Source organism: Panicum virgatum, chromosome 9K (assembly GCF_016808335.1).
Source record: "Panicum virgatum strain AP13 chromosome 9K, P.virgatum_v5, whole genome shotgun sequence".
In the NCBI taxonomy this organism is placed as follows: Eukaryota; Viridiplantae; Streptophyta; class Magnoliopsida; order Poales; family Poaceae; genus Panicum; species Panicum virgatum.
In genome coordinates, this window is record NC_053144.1 from 28,330,643 (window position 1) to 28,336,235 (window position 5,593).

The 5,593-nt window shown below is 41.4% G+C and overlaps 1 pseudogene; it reads left to right on the forward strand.

Annotated features, from left to right (window-relative positions):
• The first annotated feature begins 653 nt into the window (after nt 1-653).
• On the forward strand, nt 654-5,156 carry LOC120651116 (annotated as a pseudogene).
• Nucleotides 5,157-5,593: the final 437 nt, after the last annotated feature.

A 5,593-nucleotide genomic window follows, 5' to 3' on the forward strand; every position in this document is an offset into this window, starting at 1 on the left:
CCAAAAATCACAAAAGTTCAGTACTTAAAATTTTAATATTGTGTTAATACACTCTACTAATAAATATTGTGAATGTTTTAATCGGCCTTGGAGCTTCTTTGTGTTTTTGTGGGTGGGTGGGGGGGGGGATTGGTTATTTGATTTTTTAAACTCGAGTTCACACTATATCTTGAAAAAAGTTACATTAAACTATGAAAAAAATGTTTCATATAAAATAAGTAGCCTAATTTTCAACCTCTAGTTGGCAATAATTTTTTTTAAAAAAATTCCATGGGATTCATAGCGGGTAAATTAGTGAGACAAAATGTTGATGAACACACATAGTATATTACCAAATTAGCATCATCAAGCAATCCCAATCACTCCAATAATGCAAGGTGCTCGGTAGGGGCGGTAAAGAGCCTAAGAGTTTGAACTAGAAAAATCTAAAGACTGAATTTTAATTTTATATAATTTTGAGCTAAATAATTTAAAATTTTTGTTGGATCGTGAAGACACCACTAAGGCCATAAGCCCATGAACTATTACCACCCCCTAGTTATCGACATCTCCATGGAGATGGGAAGAGCAAATTCGGCTCTTTTTCAGGAGGATTCTAGTTGCAGTAGTAGTAGCGACGCTGACATCGACGAAGCCATTATCAACACACACCTGAGTCGAAGAGTCCAGTACCACTACCCCCACACACAAGTGACCCACGCGTCGACGAAGAGAGAGCCCCACCCGCGCGGCGCCAACCATGTCGTCCTCTGCGCCGCCGGACCAGCCGCCGCGCCCCGTGCGCTTCGGCATCCTGGGCTGCGCCTCCATCGCGCGCAAGCTCGCGCGCGCCATGCTGCTGGCCCCCGGCGCCGCCGTGGCCGCCGTGGGGAGCCGCTCCGAGGAGAAGGCCCGCCTCTTCGCCGCCGACAACGGCCTCGACGTCGCCACCACCCGCCTCCACGGGACCTACGAGGCGCTCCTCGACGACCCGGACGTCGACGTCGTCTACCTCCCGCTCCCCACCAGCCTTCACGTGCGCTGGGCCACCGCCGCCGCCGCGCGGGGCAAGCACCTGCTCCTCGAGAAGCCCACCGCGCTCTGCGCCGCCGACCTCGACGCCATCCTCGCCGCCTGCGACGCCGCGGGGGTCCAGTTCATGGACTCCACCATGTGGATGCACCACCCGCGCACCGCCAAGATGCGGGAGCTCGTCGACGACAAGGACGCCATCGGCGACATCAGAGTGGTGAGTTCTCCGAACCTTCTTGCTCGAGTTGAATGGAGATTGGAAATGTCTGATTTCATTTACCAGCAAGAAATACCAAAAAAGATGTTTAGAAAAGGAACTAAGACAAAACCGATTCTTTTTCCCTATTGTTAATGCCGAATTCAAAAATAAAATTTGGACCCACATGTTAGCTTCTCCTAAGTTGAAATACTTTCACTTTATAACTAAAAAATGATATGATATGTAAGTTTGAGAATCTGAATGTGCATTTTGAAAGTTTAGAAGACACCTCAACCAAGTTCTAGGACCAGCACTGCATTTTATTCCTCGTGAAAATGTTGTGACAGAAACCATTCATGAGAAATTTAATTTCTAGAGTAAAATACATGGTCGGTCCTCGAACTTGTCTCAAAGTGTCATTTAGGTCCCTAAACTCTCAAAATGCACTTTTAGATCCCTAAACTTGATCCGGAGGTGTCATTCGAGTCCCTAAACTCTCGAGATGCATCTTCAGGTCCCCAAACTTGTCTTGATATATCATTTCGGTCCCTAACATCTCAAGATGAATTTTCAAATCCCTAAAAATTACCATCAATTAATTTTATTCAAAATGGATTGTTTATTAAGCTATTTTTTCAGCCAATTCATTTATAAATCTTACCACTAAGACTATTTTAATTCTGAATTAGCTACTTATTAATCATACGTCGTGAGTTAATCTAGATCAATTGATATCAACGATGTATATATATAGTTTTCTTATTTAACATGGAGATATCAATGCTAATTTTGAATATTTTCTACTAACTACTTTATATTTGGCATGCGCTTTGTATAAGTTTATTAAGATAATCTGTTCTCATTCTCAATAAAAATTAAAATAGCAATTTTTTTATTAAATTTAAAGTAGCAAAAGAACTTTTCATTAGCTCAAAGTAGAAAAACAACATTTATATTAAATTAAAATAGCATCTTGAGAGTTTAGGGACTTGCATGACACCGCGAGACAAGTTTATGTGTCTAAAAATGCATTTTCAGATATTAGGGACCTTTGTGACACCTTGGAACAAGTTTAGGGATCTGAAAATGCATTTCGAGAGTTTAGGGACCTAGATGACACCTTAAGACAAGTTCGAGGACCGCCAATGTATTTTACTCTAATTTCTATAACTGACATCAAATTCGGGATCCTTTCAATATTTGGAAACAACAGATAACTATTACTTTTCAGGCAATACCACAGATAAATGTTAAAGCCTTTTGCTACAAATAAAAAAAAATAGAACCATGATTAACTGGCAAATCTGCAATGGTACTCCAACGCAATACAAAAATGATGGTAGAGTTACCAGGCAAGGCATATCAGGTACCTTTCTATGTCTCCTTTCCATGTTGGCTACGGCAATCAAATGGCGACTTTTTGTATCTAGCTACTTGGAACTACTATCTTGTTTGAAATTCAGACTCTATTAATCTGTTCCTTTCTCCAAGATACATTAAAGGTCCCTGTCCATGTGATTTTTTATAACCAATAAACATATATTAAGTCGTTATTGATCAAGTTACATAACCAGTATATCCTTGTCTCATTGACCAATTTGATCAGATGAAGCATAGCGACATTTCGTTGCTAGCACTTGGATACCATATTGTTTCAAATGTAGAATTCATTTCTTCTATTGCTCATTCAAAAACTTATTTGAAGCTATCCTTGTGAAGGTCTACGAATAGTAAACCATTGCATATATGCACACCCATATCCCGTCGACGATATGGTGGTTTACCACTCTGCCTTTCTTTCTCTGGTCAATGGGACTGATAAATTTTGTGTTATTTGTTCTATGCATTAATACCCCACTATGCTTAAGAGTTAAGATAGATGATGCCATTTTTATGAGTATGTAAATGAGTTCTTTTACTACTGTTGCCACAAAATTCGGTGCGATGAATCTTGTGTAGCACGACACGCTAAGGACGGGGAGCTCTGCTTATCTCCAGTGTAGGTCCTATCTTCGATGTTCGCGGTGCAATTGACAAGGAAAAGAAATATAATCAATAACTAACCAGGAACATATCGACAGGGATTCCGAGTTCCATAAAAGGGGTACCGGCCAAACGGTCCGATACGTGCATAGAGACATCGGCTATAGAGCCGATGCATGAATGACAGCTGGGACTAAAAACAAACCTAGTTGCAAAGAAACACATCTGACTCATTAAACTCAATTTATTGTCACCATTAGTCGGATCAAATCTAACCAAGACAACGCTAACAGTCAGAGCGATAAATTAGGTGAAACTTGACGATGAATCTAATTACAACAAGATTTACTCTTAGCTCCATCTGTTATCGGCTAAGATAGCCAATTCATAACTCAAGTTACACTAGATCAAGCCGAACCAATAAGATTTAACTCAACAGCACTATTCCAAGATTGGACCTAACCGAGACTATCTGAGATAGTGAAATTAAGTTAAACGACTCAGCCGATAAGATTATTTGTAATAAGGTACAAGATTTGATCCATTCAGTATAAAACAAAGATCACTAAACCTATCGGCTATTAGGATTCTGCAAGGAAAAGAATTAGACGGCAGCCAATAGATTTATGATTGAGATAAATTATGAAGTCTATTTTTTTTCTCGAACACGCAGGAGGGCTGTTGAAGTTTTTTTATGTGCATTCACATTGATGAAACTACAATACCTAACAATACAGAGCGCCATACCAATACACAGAACTTGTTAAACACATGAACTTCAGGAATACACTGGTCACCACACAATTTCACCTAATTGTGGGTCTCTGGAAGCTGAAAAGGTGCTGGCTTTAGCCATCTGACCTCTTAGCATTTATGAAATGTTATGGGTTAACATGCATAGCTTGGAATGATGTTTTACTTGACTCAAACTGTTTGATTCCACTTCATTTCTTTGTCCTCCAAAGCTTTGTAGGTTAACAAAGTTCATTGGTTCTTCATTCGCTGCAGGTAAACAGCGTGTTTTGCTTTCGAGCAAATGAGGATTTCCTCCAGAATGACATCAGGGTAAAGCCAGACCTAGATGCCCTGGGGGCACTAGGCGATGCCGGGTGGTACTGCATCCGTGCAATCTTGTGGGCTGTTGACTACGAGCTGCCCAAGACCGTGATTGCACTGCGTGATCCTGTCAAGAACCGATCTGGTGTGCTACTTGCCTGTGGTGCGACATTGTACTGGGCGGATGGCAAGACCGCCACCTTCAGCTGTTCCTTTCTCACCAATCTCACCATGGACATCACCTTAGTTGGCACGAATGGCACTCTCCATGTCACTGACTTTGTCATCCCGTATGAGGAAAAGTCTGCAGAGTTCAGTGTGGCCTCGAAGTCAAACTTTGCTCCACCACATTGGATGGGATCCACTTCCAAACAAGCACGTCGTCACGACGGACCTGCCGCAGGAGGCCCTCATGGTGCAGGAATTCGCGAGGCTTGTGCAGAACATCCGGGATGCTGGTGGCAAGCCTGAGGGGAAGTGGCCGGCTATCACCAGGAAGACGCAGGTGGTGTTGGATGCTGTGAAAGCTTCGATAGACAAGGGGTCTGAGCCAGTTGAGATTGCCAACTAAATGACACAAACAGCTGCTCGTCCTGGTGAAAATTCTGTACGCAATGGCTTGCACTTGATATATAACTACTCTACTTATATGATCTATCCCACACAAGACCATTACTTGTAATAATCTGTCAAAGAAAACGTTGCAACGTATCAAGTCACACGTGATTTCGGATATTTGTAGTAGTTGTGGGCAGATGGAATCTCTCTCTCTCTCTCTCTCTCTCTCTCTCTCTCTCTCTCTCTCTCTCTCTGTGGAAAGAAACGGCAGATGGAATCTCTATGTATTCCACTGAGGGCATGGCCCAGCTGCCAAAAGTTGCCAATGAAAAAGGAATTTCAGAGATCAGATACCAGCTCCTGGTTCCTGCTGCAATACTGCTGCGAGTAAATGTAGCCGTATGTTGTTTATCTTCTAAAGTATGAAGGTATGAAGAATACACCAGGCATAATACCTCCAAGCATCCAATACATTACATAGCTCAATATACTTCTCGATTATATTCATTATGAAAAGTTATTTCATGTTGTTTAATTGAATATATTATATTATTGGTCTAGATATTGATGACCAAAACTAAAATGACCGATAAGATCAAAAGGTAATACCTCCAAGATTATTTAGATATTAACTACCAAATATGTCCATAAGTTTCTATTAGGGATACGGTAAAGCATCTTGCAACTTTATGTACTCAAACTGTTTAAGTGCATTATTGAATTCCAAGTGTAACAGCATTGCTCAAAGTTCATCCAAATAAAATTTTGATCTTGGACGCTTCTTGA